At 35.3% G+C, this 25,226-nt stretch overlaps 1 pseudogene; it reads right to left on the bottom strand.

Annotated features, from left to right (window-relative positions):
• LOC132141701 (TBC domain-containing protein kinase-like protein) overlaps positions 1 to 24,482 on the bottom strand; it is a 29,560-nt pseudogene extending 5,078 nt beyond the window's left edge.
• Between the last annotated feature and the right edge of the window lie 744 nt (positions 24,483 to 25,226).

Genomic DNA, 25,226 nt, shown 5'->3' with positions numbered 1-25,226 from the left:
ATTTTGCATTACATCACTTGCTCAGCAAATTTTCATTTTTGGGTGAACCATTTCTTTAGGTCACATCACACTTCAGACACTTTCTATCCAGTTATGTACCTTCTACGCTTTGTGGTTCATTACTTATGTAAGAATGCGTTTAAGAATGTTTATGTGAGTGCGAAGGCATGTGAGACCAGGAGCATTTCTGAGATACGGATTTTAGCAATCCTAAGAAATGCATTTCTAACAAAAAAAAAAACTAAAACCTAAAGTGTTAATAACAGTTATTTAATGATAACAATACACCCTGTAAAAGAGATATATATGGCAATGCAAAGTAAGCGAACAGTTTTTAATTTTCTGGCTGGATTAGATTTATTAAGTCGTGGTTGTCTGATCCTTATTATCCTAGTTGTGCCGCAGCACCAATTTGTTCTTTAGTGCATGAAGCCCCTATGTTTAATTTTCATTATTAATATTTCTCAATTCTGTGTTTCACTGTGAACAGGCCTCCACGTTTGAAATAAAACCTCTCATATTTCGACTATTTAAGGTTTTCCGATTTCCCTTAGCACTGGAGTGTTGGCTAGTGAGCTAAAGCATGTCATTAGGAAATGAACAGTGGGCGGCTGAAATCATCAGTGGCTAAATTCACCTCTCTTCTGACCGCAAACCTTCATGGATCGTTTGATTAGCAGTGGGGTAATTGGCTCCATCCTTCATACTCTCTGACTCTACCTTTCGGCACAAAGCAATCTTTAAAAGTCCAAAAGGGCAAAAGGAACTCAGCAAGATGTCGAAAGCGATTACTGTAATAAAGGCCACTCTGTTGTTCAGTATTTCTATCTTTAAATATTTAATAGCAACTACTCTCATGACAGTAATAGAAGAGAGAGAAGAGTTTCTCATTAACTCTTACATGTCAAGTTATTAGTTGGCCCTTCTCCACTATAAGGCTCGGTTACATTAAATAATCTTCTGAAATGCATTTACTGTAGCATCTTAATGCTATGAGGAAAACCTTCTTTCTGAGATGACTGGATCTGGAGCAGAGGCACTCAGAGGTCAAAGGGCGATTCAGGGCACTTACCAGGTCCGTCATGGTCAGGTCTTGATATTCTGAAGAGTAATAGGAAGGTGTTTTCCCCAGGCTGTTGCTGTCACTGTCAGGTTTGTTTGGCTGGGCATGCTGGCATCTCTGGAAGCAAAACAGGAAAAAGTCACTACAAAACCATCAGTTGTTTAGATTTTTAAAACGTTTTTGAAAGGAGGTCTTTTATGCTTACCAAGGCTTTTATATGATCACAAAATGCAGTAAAAACTGTAATATTGTGACATATTGCCTTTCTTGGAAGGCGGTGAAAGGCTTTACAGAGGGAAATTACATGAATATAATTCATTCATAATTTAATACATATATTTTTTCTCTGTAAAGCCTTTCACTGCCTTCCGCCATATATTCATGCAAAACAAAACCTTGGTTAGAATGTTGCTAACTTTGCTTAATGTTGGACAGAAATTATAGTGAGATTTTCAAATCACAGTAATCAAATACGGCTTTAATGATTACTAAAATATTAAACATAATATTAACCGTTGGGAACTGTATTGTGATTTGTTTGTTAAACTGTTATCGATTCATCCCTAGTTGTTACCCTCAAACTAGAGTGAGCTTAGCGAATCTTAAGCTATTGAATCTAGTGCTTGCAGGAGTTATTAGCTATTTAAATCATCACAGACTGACTAACTTCCTCCTAATTAACCTGGGATGACCTCGGCAACTCTCTCCAGCTGATACCAAAGACACGGACTCCCTGCCAATGGAGTCATTCAGTCACAAACAAACTAGTGAAGACATCAACACTTCATTCACACTCTCCCAGCAGCAACTGAAGAGAAGAAGAGGAGACTCAACTGCTTCTTTCAAAGGCAAAGCCAGCTCTCTTGAGCCCTGCGCCTTAAACCGGAGATTAAAGTAACAGGGATTCACATGGATAACAACAAATCAGGAATCCTTTCCTCGCCATCTCACTCGCTTTCAATCCTGTCAGTGAAAAAAGTATCCCTAATGAAGTGGTTTGGCATGCTTGGCCTACTATTTAATGCTGAGTGTTACAGCTTCATTTTGTGAAAGTGGAAACTGTGAATTTTGTGAAACTGGATTGTAAACACTGGACTTACACTGAGAGGCTGTGATTACTGTCCTCTGAAGTAATAAAGGCAAGAGAGAGAGTGAGAGAGAAAGAGAAGGTCTGCTTAAAAAAATTAATAAGAAAAAAAAAAGTGTGCTATCTATTTAGAAAGCATTTAACATCACATATATAGACCCATAATGCACTGCATTCTGACAAGCAGAATGAAAATAAATTAAAAAATTGTGATTATAAAGAGCTATTTTCCCCAAATAATTATATATATATATATATATATATATGTGTGTGTGTGTTTGTGTGTGTGTGTAAATGTATATTTCTGTGTATATATACATACATACATCAATATTTTGTAATATTATAGATGTTACATATACCATTGAATCTTAGTGTTCATGTTATGTCAGACACAATTTGTATATTCTCATCAAAAAATAAATAAATCAATATATATATATATATATAAAATTGAATGGGATTTTTACACCTAGAACTTGCATGCAATTGTAAGTTGAGTCTCATATGTTTTGTGTGAGAACTGCTATTTATGTTATGTTATGTTTGTCAATGTGATGTGTTTCAGATCAGTCCACTATATGAGGCTCTTTTCTAGTTAAGATGGCAAGGAAGGCTTTGGAACAGAGAGAGAGGAAGAGGAGACATAAAGAAAACAGCATGAGAGATGAAGCACCAATCAGTCAGTGCATTAGAGACTGTGACAGATGATCCACCTCTTCTCCAACAATCATCTCCCCGTCCCGCCTTCCGCTGACCCAAATCTACAGGCGGAGATGAGGAACGACAGATGGACCTGGAGGTACGAGACATGCACATATCATAATTACAGAACCTCATCACTCTGCCATAACTCAAATATAACATCCTCCCAATCAAACAGAGCAGTGCATGCACCAGGGGTCCTTGACATCCCACATGTGCGACCCACATTCAATCCATACTGTTCTCGAATCCCAACCCTACACAGTGGCACGGAAGGAATAAATAAATACACTCAGTCACATTGCATGAATGTTGCATGAAAGAACACCACCTTCCAGCACAGTATTCCCAGTGTAGCCAAGACAAACAACATGTGATAGAAAGACAGATTTGGCTATGCATTCCACATCCCATCTTTATAAACATGGCTTTCGTCACAGTATTAGTTGCAGATGTTATTCAGACTTTCAGATGGCATGAAATATACATGCATGAAGGAGTCATCTGGATTCAGTGGGAAAAGGGGATAAGAACTAAATGACAGACTACTAAATTCTCCTGAAGTCATTTGATATGGTTGGAGGAGTGAAATCAGCCCTATACGGGTACGGAAAATACATTATTATTATGCATGCAATCATAATAACTGTAGTAGCTATGATATTTTATTTTATTTTTTATTCATGGTAAATGTTTTAGAAGGGTACTGTACGTGGTGAATAGCTGAATCATGTGGTTAAAGTCTTTTTTGGTCGGGTAAAAAATGTTAAGTTTAAACTGGTACAAGAAAAGAATTTTCAAAACATTGGGGTCAGTACACTTTTTTTATAATAGCAACTATTAGCATATATACACTACATATATATAAAGCGTATATTCAGAAATTATTTAATTAAAAATACAGTAAATTATTACAATTTAATCACAATTTACAATTTTATTACAACTGTTTTCTATTTGAATCTCTTTTAAAATGTAATTTATTCCCAGTGATGCAAAGCTGAATTTCAGCATCATTCAATGGATGGTATTTCTTATCATTATCAATGAAAAAACAACAACAACAACAACAACAATTAAGCTGCTTAATATGTTTTTGGAATTTATTTGTAATATTTTTGTGGAAACTATTATTTTTTTTGTATTCTTTGATTCTTTGATATATATATATCATTTAATAGAAATATCACTTTTGATCAATTTAATGCATTATTGTTGAATAAAAGCATTACTATATTTAAAAAATGTACTCACTTTTGAATGGTAGAGGGAAAGAAAATATAAAATCTTTGTTCCATAATACACAAAAAAATAAAATAATAATAATTTACAATGAATTCTCCTATAATTATCTATCATTTCATACTGAGCAGCCATACTACTTTCTAGACAGTAACACCAGTAAAGCCCTTTAAAAACGTACATTGGGCGAGTGCTTACACTGAACACCACCCAGAGCTTCATGGCTTCTCTTGACAGAACGGATTAATGTTGGCATGTCCATTCAGAGTCTACAAAATAATGACAAAGTGCCAAGAGAGTGAACCTGGGCCATTTAACACCTATCGGCTCAAGAATACATTTCATCACTGCCGTCGTTTTCCAGCCCACACTTTCCAAAAGACACGAGAGGGGAAAGAAAAGGTGACAGCGTTTAACTGAAACCTCTTTATGGGGGAATAAAAAGTCAGAGGAGGAAAATTCACCTCCACAATGAAATATAGCTTGCTTTTGTGAAACTGAATAGGATGTCTGCAGTGCATGTCTGCAAAAAATTAGTAATATGTTATTAACAAGTTGAGACGTTTGTGTACAGGAAGCAGGAATTACAGTACAAGGCACTGATTCAACAACTCTATATTTAGCGCTAACAGTGTGTAAAGTAAACAGAGTCATGTAGCAACAAGTGGGTCAAACAAACACGCTAGCACATAGGAATGTGATGATGGCACTTAAAGTCTCAACAGAATAATGTCTTACTGAATGCTAATGGAATGGGAGTAGGGCATGGGCATAAACGAATAATCCACTTTAAAGTGTACAAAGTAAAATGAGATTTTGGGGAAGCAATATAATCATAACTGAGCTGTTTCTCCCTGGCAAGTACCTTTATACAACATTAATCAACTCATAATCATTGAATTAAAGAAATTCTGTCATCATTTATTCACCCCCATGTCTTTCCAAAGCTCTTTTTTTGGTGGGAGACAAAAGAAGGAATGTTGAAGTCTGTGCTGGTCGATTTTGCCAATCAATAACAACTAATGGTGACAGCATTTAAAAACACCATTAAACTTCATGAATACAGTGAAATGTGTGTGTATTTGAGTCTGAAAGTGCTTGCCTGTAGGAAACCGAGAAGAAGATAGTAAGCAGCAAGGAAAAATATTCTACCTATAAAAGGAGTTTTCTCTCTCAACTCCTCAGACTTTTCATGTGGCTTGCCAGCAAAAAGAACAGGGAAATGAAATCCCTAAATGTCAGCGGCATCCACCTGCACCCAGTTTGGATACACCAGTCTCCTTCCAATGGCTTTTAGAAGTTTAATGCCACTCGCTCCTCTGTGCCAAGGAAATAGCCATTTAAAATGAGCGATTTGGAGACAAACGAAGCAAAACAATCTCAAGATAACGGCCCACATCATGGACGCCTGCCAGGCAGATCCAGCAACAGCAGAGGAAAGCACAGTTGCATGCGAGGTAAATCGAGGCATTTGAGGCATGCGTTAGAGGCAGGAGCGCAACTCAACAGCATGTGGTGGAAGAAATGACAGCCGTGACCTTCTCAAACATAAGAGTCTGCATGTTCATCTGTGTTCATCAGGCACTACCACCCCATGCCGTGTTAATTACCCCACTGTCACAATTACAGACAGAAAAGAGAAGAGACGCTAGTTCACCTCCGTTCAACCTACGAAAAAGCCCCATCATCCGCTTCAATAGTGAAACTTTCAAAGGCGTTTAATTCTTGGAGAGCTTGTGTGTTTGTGGGTTTTCTCAGCATAATGTTACTATTCACTAAGCTGTCAAAAGTTTTGCTTTGAAACAAATTCCCTGTTTTGTGAATACTGATGCTGTGCATATGCAGAAAAACCGCAGGTTACAGTTGCAGACTTCCCCGAGAGAAATAATGTGACATGTTTGTAAATAATTCTCACAAAGTCTTTTTCTGAAGCACAAAATCCCACCTTGACAACTAGCTGAGCCTTGCAAAAGTAGCATAGAAAGTATTACAAACAGATCAATAATGATCACTTTTTTCATCTATGAAGTTACGTTAAAAATGCAATTAATGCAAATGCAATATTATATATATATATATATATATATATATTTATAACTCTTGTAGACCCTTCATGATTTTCTGTCAGTTTCATTATTATTATTATTATTAATATTATTTTAAATCAGATAACCTCATGCCATATAAAAATCATGACATTTGCTAAAATAAATGTGTGAAAATAATAAAGATAAGCACAAAAAAAGGAAAATAGTTGATACTTTTAACGTTATTTTCACTCATTCATTATATTTGTAAAAAAATTTTTTATTGTATTTACAAATGAGTTTTAAATTAGCTTTGTAAAAGATTTTCCCTTCTCGTATTTTTTGTTTAGAAGAGCAGAATCAAAAACTGCATGTTTTAAAAAATTGAGACAGTGTTAGCCTGAGGAGGTAATAAAATGACAGTACAAAAATAAAACAAATATTACAAAATATGTGATGTAACAGTATGTACCGCTAAAAAGAAAATATCCAACAGCAACCATTTATGATAGATGATGGATATCAGAGCTGATTTAGTCCATTTAAAATGGATTATAAAAACATAAATAAATAAAACCCCTTCCCAGACAGCTTATTCCCCATAATTCATATTTAACATTCTTGCATGTTAGACTACAGATACTCCTATAGGCCAGTAGATTTACATGATATAACACTGACTAACAGGATTTGACACAGTTGGACAATGTGAAAACAGCACTTCTAGTTAATCTGGCTTGAGGAACTGATCAAAGCTCATGGAGCATCCCCTGCGTATGTCAAGTTTTCAGCAATATCTGACACAAGATCATCCTGTAAAACCAGATTTGCCAGTGACAGATGCTTATTAGCCACTTGCAGTCAGATTTTTGTCAAAATGTGATTTGTGCTTTGCTTCCAGCTGGATGTTTGTCTCCAGACAGGACGGAGTAATGGTGTGTCTCACGGGCTTCTGTTGAACATCGCTGCCACATCTATTACAGATTTCTCTGTGATTGCTGGTGCAATGGTTTTGCTGATGTTAAAGTTGATTTGTAAAGAATTTTGCTTTTCTTTTGCAATTTTTTGTTATCATCCCTACCGCCTTAAGCTACAATAAAAGAATTAGGTCAGGACTGTCTGCTACAGTTATTAATTTTACAGCTCCATTTGGTGCTGCACACTTCAGCTTTAAAGGTGCAGTAAGTAGTGTTTATGTTTCATATTCATCTTCCCAAACACTAGTATGACCGAATTAACCTCTTTGCAGCCATTGCTGAAAACAAACAGGTGTTTCAGTTCATTAAATTGGTTGAATGCAAGAATAAGCTGGTCATGTGATCTTGACATGCTGGCCACTGTAAGTAGAATAAAAAGTGTATTTTAGAATATTTTTTATATATGCACACAACTGATATGACTAGTATGTACTAATATCATATTTATTAATATTTTCAGTTTTGTAAGTTTTATAAGATTTTTATGTGTGTGTGTGTGTGTGTGTGTCCTACCCCTTTATATATGGTTTTGTATCTTTATTGTCTAGATTCAGAAATGTATTTAAATGTATACAGACTAAAGTGGACTAGACATCATCATAGCTGGTAGGAAAAACAGGAAATATGACCAGCATGCATATCTAATACTAATCTAATTAAATAAGAATAAGAACATTTAAATTTAAGAACATTTTCCTGGCTTCTTTTAAAGCCTTTTCACACACACACACACACACACACACACACACACACACACACAAAACAAGCTTTTTTTAAATCCTAACCTTTGTTTACACCAGTGTGCTTTGACCTGAAAGATACAGTGACAAGTTTCAGAAAATGTCCTGCTTTCAACTGCAGTAGCGTGATATTTTCTACATTATTTTGGGAAGTAATCCCTGCATTGTGACTGAGTGTACACAGCATCAGTGTTTCAGCAGCCCTGAATGCTCCCAGCTAATTCCCTCACATTAGACTCAATCATCGTCCATCAATTCAGCAGCGCCGCGCGGCTCTCTCTTGACAGCAACCTCAAGGGAACAGTGGTAAGCAGATGCCAGAGGAAACACGCAGTGCTGTCCTGACCAGAACGCCACTTGTCAGGCCACGGCGACGCCAGCTGCCTCTCCCAACATACCACACCGAAAGAACGGCATAAGCCGCATTATCCTGAGCTCATCGCAAACATGTCCCAACTGAGCCCCGGCGTCAGGGAGCTTACGGGGTATAAAGCCCATTTTATGACAGAGGTGTGCCGAACCAAGTCTGGGTCCACAGCAACTGCAGCAAACTCAGCAGTGTATTTATTAGCGTTTTGACAGTATGTAGCTGATTTACCCACAATGCACCTGGTAAACATAATTCTAGTATTATTCTTGAGAGAAATGTGCGGCCATATTATCGTTGATGCTAAATTTTGTGGGTGAAATCTAGTCATTTCAATAGGAATCCATGTGATTTGTTATGTGCTTTTAAATTTTTAATTTTATTAGGATTTTTTTTTTTTTGTGTAATATTTCTATTTGGCTTCTATGTATAATTTTATTTCAATTTTAGTAATGCTAGTTTTTCAACTCATTTCATTTAGTTGGACAGAAAACATTTTTATTTTTGTTTTGAATTTATATTCATATTTACATTTTATTTCAGCTTTATTTATATCCTGAAAACCATGTTTAATATACAATAAGCTTTTATTTTACTTTTACGTTTTTCAACAAATAAATTAAGTTTAAGTGTTAAAGTATTTTTTCATAAATATTTGTATTACATTAATACAAATATTATTAGCACTTTACTCAACATAACTTTTCCATCTACCGTAATATTTACATTTTATTTCAGCTTTATTTAAACTCCCCAAAACAGTTTATAACACTTTTATCATTCACAATTATCATTCCTGTGAAACTGTGAAACTACGAATCCACGTGATTAGGAATTTTGTGAGAATGCAAAAAAACATTTCATGCAGATTTCAATCGTATTAAAGAAAAAAGGAAAAGGCTGCTTGTTCATTCATGTTTCATTCATAATCACTCTATTAACAGACAATGGACCTTTAAAGGAATCAAAATGGGATTTTCCAAATAAAATAAGAGCACAATGTACTATGTAGCTTTTGAATAAAAGCCAATGTACTTTGCAGACATATTAACTCACAATGCAAATTTATGCTAATAATTAGTAAGTAATTCAGAAACTGTCCTTAGCATACAACCACCCATGTTTACATATCAATGCTTATTCAATATTCAACAGCTTGGCCTGTTGAATAAGAGTCTAAATGATGCTGGCGTGCAAAGGTTAGCTAAACATAACAGACATAATTTCCATATAGAAGTCTTAAAGATACAGCAGAAGCAGCTTGTTGGGTCAGAAATGTTCATGAGAAACTAAATCCCTGTATAACTCGAAACCCTGAGTAACATTACAGATGGACTTGGAAAAAAATAAAATGGTATAAAAGAATAAATAAATAAATGAAAACATGTTTTGTGTGTGTGTGTGTGTGTGTGTGTGTGCACTGGTGACTCTCACAGGGCAGGTCTGAGAAGAGCAGTATGCACACATTGAAGCCACTGGCCAGCAGACGGTCTCTCAGCTGCTGTAGAATAGCTACACCCATGCAGAAGGGGGAAGACGAGTTTCCCAAAAGCAGAGTGTCCCACAGGTGGAAGATCTTGTGCAGGGGGAACACATCAAAAAAATGACGTACTGTAAGTGTATTTTGCAGCCTCTGCACTGTAACAGCTGTGCATTTATATGATCAACAGGTCGTCTGAATCATAACTGTTGCCATATTGTGTAATGTCTGATTTCACGTTGTGCACTCGAACCATCCATGTTTACAAAAAAAAATTATATATTGTTATTATTTATATATATAAAAAAGTGATAATAAATGATAAGCAATTAATCTGTTCTGCATTTAAAAATTTACAACAAATAAAAAAGATCAACTTATTGTTTATTGTTGTGTGACCATCAAAGTACAACAGCTTCTTATAATAGTACTTTTTTCAATTAAATTATACAAGTATAGTTTTACATTATTAATATTATTACTTATGTGTATATTATTACAACAACATATTTTGCTGATGTATTAAAATAATAATATACAAATTATTATTTTTATTATTGTGTGTGTTTTACAATAAGATGCGGCACATTATAGTACAGTATGTATAATTAAACAAAGCACAATTAGTACATCAGTGCATTAATAATCATCAAAGATGTAATCAGAACAATTGAACATGACGAATGAATTGCCATAGATTACTACAGTGTGAATCACTATAATTATTGCCAAGGTTGTATGTCCTTCTATAGTTTTACCAACTGGATCATCTTAACACTGTTTTTGCAACCTTTATTTGAAGAAGATTTATTCCACAATGCTGAACAAAAGAAACGAGTCAACTTTAGGAGGAAGAGGGACACTTCATAGTAAGATCCTTTTAATTAATTCATTTGTAGTGCATTAGGTATAATCCATCCATCTTTTGTTAATGAGTCGCTGATACTTACGTGTGAACATTGTAAGGAACCACGGGATCGCATACAGCTGAAAGGACCAGAAAGAAAGAACATTCATTCTTGCACAAAAGCGATTTTTTACATGAGCAACAATGTGATTAATTTGACTTAACAGCATGGTCCCTTTTATAGTTCCCAATAAAACACCTCAGCGATTGTTAAATTCATCATAGGAAACGTGTATTTGTAATTCAGGCCTTTGCTCCACAGCCCTCTGTGAAGCGAGAGGACGTGTGTGGGAGTGTAATGAACAGCCACCTGTTCCAACACTGCCTCTTTCCCATGGTTCTGCTCAGATGTACTGTATGAAGAGGGGTTTAGGGAGAAATGAGAGGACGAGCGCGAGACAGGCTTCGGTCTAGCCAAAACAACTCCCTGCTGGGAAGAGCTCCATCTCTGACCGCTGCTAAACATGACAGCACAGCCCCAGAGGAGTCGTATTAAGAGGCAACAAGGAGCTGTGCACGATGGGACGAGGTCCAATGACATCCTGACACCTGGTGCCAGAAACAATATAAACTAACGTTCAGCATGATTCTTCAGAAATCAGTCTAAGATGCTGATTTAGGGCTCAAGAAACATTTTATTAGTAATCATCAGTGTTAAAAATTCTGGAACCGAATAGAAAGGTTTAGAAGAACAGCATTCATTTGAAATCTTTTGTACGATTTTAAATGTTATATTGTCACTTTTATTCATTTTAATGCATCCTTGCTGATGAAAGCATTAATAAAAAAAATAAATAATAATAATAATCTTACTGACTGCAAACTGCCATAATTGCCCTTCTAAAGAAGGTCGCCCTTGATTGCATCACAGCAAATATTACCTGATTAGGTCCGAAATGACATGTTTGCCAATTCAACGAATGCTTCGAAAGGAAGGAAATCTAAATAAAAGCGGTTCGTTTTGGCACAAAACTGGCCTATCCAACATCATCAGAATACCAACATGGAGCAGGACACAAATCTAGGTCACTCTTCTGTGAATTTCAGGCCTTGTGCTGCCAAATGTAACAGCGCTCATGCAGACTTTACTGAGCTGAGCCAAATCTTTGACTAACATCAGCCAAGATGTATTCATGCCTCAAAGACAGTTTGATAATAACAAGATAAGTCAAGTCAAGATCAAATATGATCCCAACTACAGTGAAATTAAAATGACAACAACTGGGGGAAGAAACGGCCATTAAGCAAACAGTGCAAAAGCATCCGGTGATGGACAAAAACAATCTAGATTTCCTGAAGAAAATGTGAACGGAGTGAAAAATGTGAACAGGGGGGTTTGGGTGGTTGCTATGGCATGACCAAATGGTTGCTAGGGTATTCTGGGTGGCTGTTTTCTGACCCATGTTGAAGAGCATAATGCTTCTAATGCAGCCCCTTAAAAGAGTGACTTTGGGATTGTGCTCACAATAAAACAGACACTTCCAGATCAAATGCATTGGGAATCATGGCAAGGTTAAGTGTATATAACGGTCAGCTCAAAGACTCCAGTTCAGCAGTGGTTACATTCTCCCATGATGCTTTTTTTTTATTCTTGCGGTCGAACCATAACAGCAGCTGTGCAGCGGCTGAACTGAACACCGGCTCTCTCCTCTTGCATCAAAGAGCAATTCGGTGTTGATTCCCACCACTCATCATTTATTTGGACTCTCAATCACAGAGCTGTGGGTGGAATATTTTTTGTCTGTGGAGGTCCCCTATCCATCAGTGAAGAGAGACATCATCTAAGCATTGGAAAAATAAATAAAGAGGGAGCATTTGTGAATCCCAGAATGTTCCAGTGTGTGTGTGCTTGAGGAAGACTTGGCCAGCGATCAAATCTCAGGGTCAGCCGCACGGCGTGTGTGAGCACCTTATCAATGACACAAGCCCCAGCAGATCTGACGTGTGACAAGATGTGAATGCATAGATGGACAGATGAAAAAAATCAAGTCAAACCAGAAAAAGACCTAAACAAATCGAATTATTAAATGTAATACATTTATTACGGGTATAAATATTCATCATTACAGACAACATCTGATAATATTAAACTTTAAGAATTTTTTTAAGACCAATTGCAGATAATTTAAATTGAATACATTAAAGGGAAAACAGCATGTCAGTATGTTCTCTAAATATAAATGTCTCAGTAGAAAACACAATGCATTGTATTGCAACTGATCTCCATTACTTTTTACTTCATTTACTTCTCACTGCAAAAAAGTGATGTTTTTCTTTGGTATGTTTGCCCTGTTTTCCAGTGCAAGTGTCTAAAGATTCTTAAATCAAGATAAATGCAAAATGACATAAGAAGTGGATCAAAATGAATTGAACTCATAAGAAAAAAGAACAAATATCTGCTGATGGGCTGAGATAATGCAACTTAATTCAAAGGGAAAACAAGTTGTCATTCCCCAGATGTTTGTTCTCGTTTTAAGCATAAACTCATTTAATTGTGTTCAGTTTCCCAAGACTTCATACCTTCATTTTGCATCTCATGTAAATATCTTGATTTAAGGATGTTTAGATATTGTATTAAAAAACAAGACAAAAATACTGAGATATATATATATTAGTTCTCTTTTTTATTATTTAATGCTATGACTTTATGATTTTAAGACTTTTAAAGCCTTAATTTGTGGAAGGTCAAATTAAGACCTTTTAAGATCATTTTAAGACCTACAGAAAGTATTGTAGATTCAAATTTTATAAAACATATATATGTAAATAACAATTATTAATATTCTATTCTATTACCTAAATAAAAAAATGAATAACATCGCTCACTTGTTATTGCGTAGGCAAGAGTCACTGTTATCTTATCTCGTATGTCGTATTGCGGATTTGAACAAATTTCGAACCTCTTCAATACAACAAGAAGTTAGTATACTGAGTAACACATTGCTCAATTACTTTTCAGACACAACATTTCCTGTTCCTGATTTGGAAACACTTTGAGTAAACTAGCACATAGACGACTCTCAAAGCTAACAGGAATGGACTTAAAGCCACAGAAATGAAATATTGACGTAACAAAGTAAACAATGTCCATTTGATTTGATTTGGATGTTATTTCATGTGTTTTTGACATATTTACACTTACATCAGGTATGAATGAAACCAATCTCCTTCAGGTGGTTGCTCAGCTCGGGGTCATGGAATGCAATCATCTGAGAGAAGATGGTCAGATATTCTGGAGAAGTGAAGAATAAGGTGTTTGTACTCGGGCCAAAAACACTTTTAACACGTTATAGCCATGGCAGGACAATCACTTCGCTCAAAGCTCAGTCAGACAGAGAAACAAAGCAATTCTGCTCCTGGAGTGCTGACAGCAGAGCTACAGAAATCCTGTAAGTGCTTATGGCTGTAATCACTGTAGTGTAACAGCCATAAACACTTAAAGGATTTTAAAGAAACAGCTGCAACAACAGCAAGCACATGCAAACTGCCACATGCAAATCAGGCATGTTGTAAATTGATAAAATCTGGGTACTTTTTTGTTTAGTTTTTTGCCTGCACTGAAAATTGCATATTCCCAATCCAGTATGGTAGTTATATTCTTTATGGTAGAACAAAAGGATCACCTTACCTTGTATGACATGCGAGTGTCCTTTAAGTATTTTGTACTTTTGTATTGTCCTTTAAGAAGAAATTGTCCCATTTAGGGATGAATGCTGACATGCATGCATAAAATAACAAGACTGAGTTAGAGCTAGAGGCACTAATATCAGGAAGAATGTCAATAAATAAAATAAATAAGTAAAAACATACATAACAATTGTCCAGAAACATTACCTTCATTGTTGAAATTCAGAAAAGGTGCGCAAAGCGAATCCAAGCCTACAGCAAACACATCAAATGAGCACATACACAGGACAATCACATAAGAGCTGTCAAGAACACACCTGTGTCATATTTCATCCTAAAATAAAAAATAAAAAAAGATTCAGACTTTTTGCATTGTGAGATTATTTGCATCACAAGAGAGAAAAAAACTGAAATAAAAGGAGAGAAAAAAAGAAACATAATTTAAATTATTTATACATTATGATAATATTTGTTGTATTGAATCTAATGATAGTTATGAAAATCAACACTGTGTTACAGTAATGAAAATTATTAATCAGGATAAAGGGAATTGCAAAAAAAAAAAAAAAAAGAATGGGAGTATCTGTACACCATGGTAGCTGCATTTATTTAAGAACCTATTTTATTATAACCAGTCATTAAATCAGCATAAATGACTCTATTACAGTGATGGGAATATCAAAACTGAGAACAATTACATACCATTAGAATTAGAATTCTGGTAGAAAATGTGCTTAATTATAATTATAATAAATGCCATAATGAAAACACCTTAATGGTCCTGAAAAATGACCTAAGTTTTATTTATGAAAAACATAATTTCTTCATATTTTAGGGTGAAAAATGACCCAGATGTATTGTTGACAGGTTTTTTGAGACTCACCCACACAGACATTAATAAATCACATCATCGAGCGCATTTGATTTGATCTGTTATCTTCATGAAATAGTGAGAGTATTACAGAAACACTGAGTCTCTGGTGCCATCTAGTGACAGAAAGAGAAACCGTGCACATAACCCCACCCATGCATTGCTCCATCACCTGAAGGAGGGCTGAACGAACAGCTAAAGCTTCTAATGAATAAAATCTGCTGAATTAAATGAACTCAGAATGACGAGTGGCGAAGTGTGCGAGGTGGTGTCCGTCAGCGCTGTTCGCTCTGGGATCATCTGAAATATTAATCAGTGGATAGTCAAATCTTAACAAGGCTTGAAGGAGAAGACAGGCACTTCACAAACAAAGTGAATAATTTAACAGGCTGGTAAATTATTCAGCTTTTCAATAACCTCAATCAGTGTGAAGGCTATTAACCACATGGAAAAGAGTCTCACCTGTCTATCAGTGGGGATAGGCGTGTCTTTATCAATGCCGTCATATTTTGATTGGACATCCTCTGTGGGAGTATATTAAGTGATTTGAATCTGGGAAATAAAACTAGGAGTGTTGCACTAAAAGGCACATTTAATATAAGAATGAAATAACTGCACTGCTTTAAAGTGAAATGTGCATTGAATTTATGTCCAAATTTGATTGACTGCACACGTCACGCAAACACAAGAATCAATAGTCCATTAATGACAAAAAACACCAGACATGCTTTATAAGCTGCCAAATGTGTCAAAATTTGGATTTGACTCTATAGAAAATCAACCCACAGTTCCCTATTAAAAAGGTCATAAAACATCTATTGCTGAACAAATACAATATATTCCTTGGCATAAATGCAGTATTTATGTATACCTCAACTCCTAATAAAGCTGCCCAGGCCAGACCCCTCAGAAGAGGAGGAATATCCACCCTCGCCTCCTTCCAGATCTGGTTCTTCTTGTAGGGGTACGCCTACAAATGAATGAAAAACACATTGATTACTGTAACAGCAGTGTTTGAAAACTAATTTTATGAGCTGATGAAGTCTGATAAACTGACATACTATTAATACATCACTCAACATCAAATGTTCTCCAATCAACAACAACAAAAAAAGACTGATAAATCAATATTAATGACCTAAATCCTAAAACTAACCTCAAAAACAACTTCTGCCATTTTTAGACAGAAATCAGCACATCATTTTGACTCTTTATGAACCTTTTTTTTCTGTGGGTGGACATCCATCATGAGGTGATTTCATCAGCTATTAATGTGTGGTCATTTCCAGAAACTGTGTGTGTGTGTGTGTGTGTGTGGTGTGTGTAAAGGACCTTGAGCAGTCTGTGAAAGAGGACAATGCGGGTGAGCTGGTACTTGGTGTCTCTCTCCCGGATAATGAGGGGCAGTGTGATGGTGGCAGACAGTTCATTACTGCTGTTAGACTGAGGCAAAACATTTCCACAGCATCAGACACACACTGACTGCCGCCAAACACACCATAACACAAAGTGAGAGATGATTTCTTACTCATCTTCTAATAATGGATAATACGTCTCTCCTGCAAAATCCTTCAACCTCTGGAATGAGAGATCAGCAATGTTTCAGTATGTCAACTCACATGCCCAATATTCTCCATTTAGCTTTAAAATGTTTCACAACTTCAAAAACTAAATTTGGAAATAGACGTTTTTTTTCTTTTAAAGCATGTTTCAAATGTTTCATTTGTGTTAATTTCTGTTTACATTTATTATATTATATTATATTATATATATATATAGCATATTTAAACCCAACTAGTATATATAAAAAATATATCCTTTTGAATATTAATTATGTAGATAATGCCAATTTTCATTTTTGTTGAATATAAAATTTTTATGAATCTTTTTTAGTAATTCATTATAAACTTAAATCTTAATTCTACATCTAAATATTGAAGATAATTGTAAATGTACAATAAAAAAATCCAATATTATCTACAATATAAATGATCAAACAAAATGTTCCTAAAATTCTGAAAAATCCTATATAATTAGATATATTATATTTATTTTTGTACTGTTTTTTTATTACATTACTATTATACATGAATGGCCTATATGAGCAAACACTCTTACTTTTTTAGCTGATTAAGAGAAAGAGTCACAGTTGTGTCATCAAGGAGGAAACTTCTGTCGTGGCCTTGACCAGAAGACTCGCCATCCTCCAAAATGAACCTGAAGAGCAAACACATTTGACAATGGCAATAAGCTACATGAAAGCAAACAGCAGATGACTGATGCTGCACATTGAAACGATCGTTAAGCTGACTCTAAAGCTGGCGATCTGTGGGGATCAGGGATGTGTGAGTACTTGGGAAGGGTGCAGATGGGAGGTTTGGACTGGATGATCTCTTGATTGGTCAGCTCTTACTCCAGGTCTCCTCCTGCCAGACACCACAGGTGATACACTTCAGCCATGGCTCTCTCTGCCAGGAAGGTCTCTCCATCATTTGCACAACACAGTGGCATAGTCATTAACAGGAGCTTTAGAATTACCTTTTTTTATAGTCAATAAAGTAATTTTTAGGACTTTTCAGTAGTGTGAGATCTAGGCACCGGACCTTTCCAGAGTTCACTGATGTCCTCAGGAAGCTGTAGATGAGCACAGCACGGGGAGGCGGCAAACAGACACCAAGGGCTCTGGCAGAGTGAGTACTGACAGGAGATGCTCTCAAACACAGAGTCTCCTAGAAGCTCGGCTGGGCACGGTCTGGAAGACAAGAACAATTAGTCAATTAGTCAATTTATTAATCATTAAGTATGTTTGGTCCTTTATGTTTACTCACATGCTGTATGGATTAATAATTATCAAAAGTATTAATATGAATAAGTAAATAATTTCATATAATGTGATTTTCATTAATTCAATTAATATAATGTGAATAATTCATTAATTTATTTCTTAATTTTTTTTAATAAAAGGCCACTTCCACACAGATTTATATATATATATATATAAATCTGTGTGGAAGTGGCCTTTTATTAAAAAAAATTAAGAAATAAATTAATGAATTATTAGAGTTAACTAAAACTAACAAGAAAACATAAAAAGTTGTTATTTGTAATAAAATGTTAATTACATTTGAATATAGTTTAAATTGATTAGTTTAGTTTGAATTGATTCTAAAGACTTATTCTTGAAATAAAATAAATTAAACTGAACTAAAATTAAAACTCAAAAAAAGCACAAAAAAAAAACAATGTACAAACACACAAAAAATGAATCAAACGTGTGTGTGTGTGTGTGTGTACGTACTGGTGTGTACCTACATGTTTTTCTATACTGGCTGGGACTTAAACCTGAATACACACCAACTCACGGGGATGTGTTTGTTACTGTGGGGTGTTACCTCCTAAATTGAGGTCCCCACAGGTACAGAAGCTTAATAATCATATAGATTTTTTTTTTTTTTTTAGATAGTAAAAATGCACAATGTTTTCTGAGGGCTATGTTTAGCTGTAGGGTTGGAGTAGAGTGATAGAAAATACAGTTTGTACATTATAAAAACCATTAAGCCTGTGGAGAGTCCCTACAAGTCATTTGTGTGTGTGTGTGTGTGTGTGTGTGAGAGAGAGACGCAATATATTGAATATCAATCAAAAATCATATTTATTTTATAACTATATCACCCATTCCTACAAGGACTTTAAATAATACAATTATTGATTAAATAACTGGTCAAGTATAAGATCATATGAGGAGGCATTTCATGGCATAATGACAATGTCAAATTGTCCCTTCTGACCGCATGAAAAGCTTTGGAAGACGAGAGAGTTTCTTTTTTATGTGAAAAAAGGGCTAAATACTGTAGGTAACCTTTTTGAAGGGAGAAACGTCAGGCATTTCCTCAGTAAAGCCTGCACATTTTCAGGCAACTCCTGGGAAAAAGACAGAGACAAGAATATTAGTAAAGCATCAAACCCAGCCAAACGCTGATAAAGCAGCACTATCTGTCATTCATGCTATTAAACCCACTGAAAAGTGAAGATTTATGAGGACATTTGGAAAACGTTAGTCGTACGACCAGTGAAGAGTTCAGTGTCAAGCTAAGAAGAGTTTATCTGAGAGGTTTCAAAGTAAACCTTTTAAAGTCAAATTCCTTTAAGATGAAACAGCTGATAAAGCTCTTCCTACCATGACACAATCAAATATCTTTGCAAGGAACGTAAAGTACAAAGATGAAAGCTATCCAAGAAGAGCAAACTTACCTTAATTGTATCTAAGCAGCCGTGTTCCTCGCCAAGAACAGTGATTATGTCATCCATGCATCCTGCAGAGACAATAACGTATTGTAATGGCGAGAGGCAGACATAATGTGATGTGCACATAAATACGAGCTTGCCTAAGGTGATGATGAACTTCAATCTCTCACTAATATCAATGTTCTGTAGAATCTGCCTACCCTATTGGACAACACAAGTCACATGACACCAAATAGTAAATGTTAGAATCACTTTGGTCACAGTTAAAAATCATATTTTTGCAGTATGCAAATTTTCTACAACCTACTACATTTGCCAAAAGTGCAGTATACAACTGAGGATATTATAAGCAATGCTGTATCCTGATTGGACCTTGAACTCCTTGTTATTAAAGAGAGACTAGGCTTTCCCAAGCCAACATTAAAGTTTGTTTACTATCTAGTTAACATTTCTTCTGACCTAGGACAGATATCATCAGTTACCGAAAGTAAAACTATTAAAACAATTTTGTTAATTGAAATGAAGTTGAAATAAAAGTATTAATATATTGGATTAAAAATAAGAAAAAAAAAAGAAAAAAAAATTAATTCATTTATATAATTTCTACTGTTATAAGTGTTAACTTTTTTTCAAATTCTTTACAAATCTTTGTTTAGTTTAAATAAAAGCGTTTCTAAAATATCTAAAACAACTTTAAACAGTAATCATTAATCAAATCTGAAAAAAAAAAATGTTTTTTAATTAATATTAAAAAATTCTCAATTCAATTTTTAATTCAAATTCAAAATGTTAATTAAAAACTGACCTTGAAAATTGAATTAAAAATGTATGGGGAAAAAAGCTATTTGATATTTTATTATTTATAATTATTACAACATGCATATGACATATACAAATCTTGAATCTTGAAAGTCCCGTTATTTATTAAATGTTTTTATTTAGACTGAGTATACTATTTCTGTTATTTCTATTATTTCTACTATTTCTATTAATATTTTTAGAGAATCATTCAGTATGCAGTGCTTTTCGGATTACAAAAGGTTTCAGTGTACTTCAATCAAATTAGTCTTTATTTAATCACCTTTTTATGACATTTTGCAATCAACAACAATTACATCCACTGGATTATTTGTGGAGAAAGGGAATTTATAAACATTACTTGGTCTTTGTTTGATAATTATGCATAAAATGTAACCTGTAAGTAAAACCTTAGGTATATGTTTTTGTTAAAACATATACAATATACATACAGTAACACCATACATTATTCATACAGTATCTTGGAAAAACAAAAGCAAATATTTGCATTGTAAAATTCAGCTTAGTCCTTGTTAAGCAGAATCTTGGAGAACTCTAAGACCGTACCACACAGAGTTCAAACAGAAGCACCAAGAGACACCAAACGTCTGTTTTGGGCCCCGAAGGAAGCGGGGCCTCAATGATCGAGAGGTCACTGGTATAGAAACAGCCTTGAGCAATAACCTCTGGAGGCAGGTTAGATGGATACCTACGGAAACACAGAGGAACAGAAGACACGGGTGTTTGAAAGGTCTTGCAGAGTACAGATGTGGTCCTTGTGATGACAGATTACAAAAGACATGTCCCACAAAACCCAAATAACAACCGGATATTATAAAACATGCCTTTTGAGAACATGAGGGCTCCTAGTTGTGCCACTCAGTTATTTATAATACCACATAAGGAAGCCGCTTTGATATCCAGGATCTGCTTTTGATCAAAACAAAGATGGGCCACAATGATGCACATCTAATGTTAGCTCATCTTTCTTTATTACAAGAGCAAAGCGCGACCCATTGATCTTTTTTTTTTCCATGAAAGGCTGACGCTTCGGTTCAGGGCCACGATGCATCTTAAAGAGACGGCGCACAAGATTTAAAGCTCACCCTGACTTTCTGCCCTTCTATAATGATGCCGAGATGTTATCTGTACCCTTATATAGACTCCAAAGCAAGTTAGTTTCATTCTGAGGAATATGTTAGATCAGGAAACAAATGGAAAACGTTATAATTGAATGACGTACCCGATAGGAAAGTCAACATCTGCTCCGTGGTCGGTCATGACATACAGGCCGAATTCGGCCAGCTTCACTTTACCCTGTTGATTTGTTAAAGAACATTTTATTCCAACAGTGAGCTGAAAGCACATCACAGCTCCTAAATTAAAGCTATGAGTTTTATTATTAAATGTTTGAGCAACAATAATTACAGGTTTAGACATATTTTATCAAATAAAATATAATAAAAATTGATTTCTTAATACACGTCTATGTTTTCACAAACCTCATAGTCCAGGAGAAAATTGTTGGGAGACAAAGCCTGATGCACCATGCCATGTTTATTCATGAACTCCAAGCCTTCCAGCACTTCATAGGCAACCTGTAGCACCTTCTCTGGACTAAGAGGCAAGAACAGAGCTGGACGTAAAAAAGACTGCATTTGTCTGCTTCTAACTGAAGACACACAGGGCTGTACAAACACAGGCAGCTGGGTTAGTCTGAACTCAAAAACGGATTCCTTATGGGGATAAATGTTTATGTCATTTAATGAACAAAAGTGGGATGGTTTTCGGTGAATTAGTTATTTTTGTGTTTTGTGTAGGGAGAAGTTTTAGAATCAACCAATGTTTCATTCTGGAACAGAAAAACAGAATTTCAAAATACGGATGATTATTAATAAATGATTGTAACCTGGATGTTGACCAAAGGGAACTTTACTGGAAACTGCTGTTTTCTTATCAGGCAAATATTTCAAAAACTGTACATTCTGACTTGCGTGTAGAAAGGTCTTGATAATGAAAAACACGTTTCTTTGGAAAAATATGGATAGGTTATTATTTGGTTCGTTAAAATACTGCTAGACATGACTGGTCTAATTAGAAAATGTTATTCAGTGCTTTAGACAGTGTCTAAAAAAGGGAAGCTTTACTGGTTTCAATATGTTCAATATGTTGTTTTTATCCTCCATCTTGTTTTCAGGTAATTTTCAGTAACATTCATTCAGTTACATACAATCTATGGCAACAGTCTTTGATAGTGAACTGCAGTCACACAACTGCTATTAACAATCATCATTTTCTTACACTCTGATCCCAATTGTGTCAATATTCATACAACACATCGGCCTAATAGTATGGTCCAAAAATAACACAAACAAGGATCGAATGATTTCAAAAGAGAAAAGCTTTCCAGAGACTGGCCACATGAAGAATTTGACAACGGTGTCAATGGCTTCCACATGAGAAGATACAAGCCACTAATGAATCTCAGAACAACAACTACAACAAAAGCTCTGCTGCAAATATTAATCAATGACCTGATGATGTAGAACAGATTCAAAATGATAAAACCAATTAAACTAGTCACTGAGTGAATTCTGAAGAGTGTGAAATGTTTAAATACTGTACACCTTTCAGAAATATTGTGATGGGGCAATGTTGTATAAAATTGTAATACCATGGTAAATCACTATTGGAATCACTACTTTCATGTCATTTAACTGTCATAAACTGATGCTTTTATTTGTTGGTGTTGCCTTAACTTTACCTTAAAACTGCAGTTGGACATTTATCCTGGCTAGGTCTATTTCAAATAAATACTGTTTTTCATTAAAGAATCCCTCACTTGCAGCAATGTCAGGTATACAGACCATATGCAATCAGTTATATTCCATATGCATTGTGTTCAGTTCATCGTCAAGATCTTGCATGTGTTACCTGACTGCTTTCCCTTGCTTCAGACGACCCTTCAAGCTTTTTTCATAGTGCTCTGCTACAATAACCAGCTGTTCTGCAAAATGTCAAAGACAATTTAGAGTTCATGGGAATCAAGCCCATTGTTTTTTCAAGCACCATTCTCTACTATTTGAGCTAAACCAACATTTTTGCATCCCAATTACATTTATTTTGTGATTTATTTATTCTATATTTGAGAAACATCCAGATCCCAGTATCTCCAAAAAACACTATTGTTCTACAATTGCAAACACTCCAAAACGCACAACATTCATCCTATTCCCATTTGAATCACATAGTGAAGAGAAAACTAATGAAGAGCATTATAAACACTGGTTTTAATAACCCAGTCATTATCCTCAGAAATTAATATTCCCTCCAGCGAGATGATGACCTGCATTCAAGGTCATTTCTCAAACATAAAGAAAAGTTATAACTCTAATAAATCTGCATAATGTCATAAGGACTTCAAACACATGTGTTTGCATACACATGCATCGATCTCAAAGAGTTTTCTCATAGGGGACACGTGCATGATAAATACTGAGCTAATAGTCATAAAGCAACTGAAGATAAAAAGAAAGATTCTCATAGGCAGAATCCGCACATGAATAATGTCATTAAACCACAAAGATAAAAATCACAAAGATAAAAGACGATAAAACTCTGAAGAGCACCAGAAAACAAAAGCAGACTTGGTGAGGTATTAAAAAGAAAAGGAAAAAGCACCCATTTCAACTTAATGACTGCGCCATGACAACTGTGACATTATAAAGGTGACGTGCATTTCTTTTGATTCTTTTCAAATCTCCGTTCCAAGGTGTCCAATAAACAGCTATAACTAGAGACATAAACTTATACATATCGTACATATTAACTCAAGCGCTTTTGATCTGGCAAGCTCTAAAATGATCGAATGACTTTATTCATATAGCCCTTTAGATAGTTTCAAAGCAGCTTCACAGAAATAAACAAGAAAATATCTGTGTCAATATTGCATATTCATCAATGAAACGACTTCAGTTTCAGATATAAATGTCATTATTCCTTTCATTGTTGACTGAAATCAAATTCAATAACACTTTCAAGCTTGCAGTTGTCAACAATTTTGAAACTACAAAGGATGATAAAATGTTTACAAGGTACAACATTGCTTCACCAAACACTTCTGAAAAAAAGCTATCCAGTTTTCTCAAGATGTTGAAACATTTAGTGGCATATTAACAAGATAGTCATGGGCTGCATTGTTTTACGAGTTATTTGTCGATGGACGTTACTTCATTATATAATGTTACCCTAAGGATCTTAATGGAGTTGGGGGTGAGAGGAAGAAGGAAGAGGAAGAGGAAGAGGAAGAGGAGAGGCGAAGAAGGTGGAGGCCCCAAGCTCTGCATCTCTGAGGGGCAGCCTGACTCACCTGATCCTCAACAAACACATGGGGAAATACACAGCATACAGATCATATAGTTATACACAACACACACACACACACACACACACACACAGATATATATCTGACAAATCTTGGCTGAAATCACCGATAATTTTTTAATGTTTTTTAAAGTTACTGCAGTGTTACTACAATAAAAACCTTAATAAAATCTCGTTAGTACTGCCATGCATGTCAATGCACATAAATTAGGACAACCTAGATTAATCATAAACTTTTTTTTACTTATAGCCTAACACAATATTTTGGCTGAAACGATTACAGCATAAACTAAACCAATGCTATCTTACAATATTTAATTTTAATTTAACTTACTATACACACATGTATTTTTGCAAACGCTAAATAAAATCAGCGGCATACCTGGTTATCTGAAGAGAAAGATCACTCCATTTGATTCACGTGTACATTGATAATATTGCAGATATATTGGTAATTTTGAGAGATCAGTTTAGTTTCCCTTTCATAGGTCACTTCGATGCTGCGGTGACGTCACCACGTATGGGAACACCTTCGGTGTGACGAATGTCTGAAGCCCTATACCATCCCGCCAATCCTATTGGCCAAATAGCGCGTGGCACCGCCCAGCATGCGTAGGCATATATATACCTGGTGCCGCGCGCCATTTACCTCAGATTTCATTCCTTCAGTACGAAGCGAATCTTCTGTGCCCTATTATCTCGCGTTC

This window comes from Carassius carassius, chromosome 6, assembly GCF_963082965.1.
Source record: "Carassius carassius chromosome 6, fCarCar2.1, whole genome shotgun sequence".
NCBI lineage: Eukaryota > Metazoa > Chordata > Actinopteri > Cypriniformes > Cyprinidae > Carassius > Carassius carassius.
This window is presented reverse-complemented; position numbering and strand designations above follow the sequence as displayed.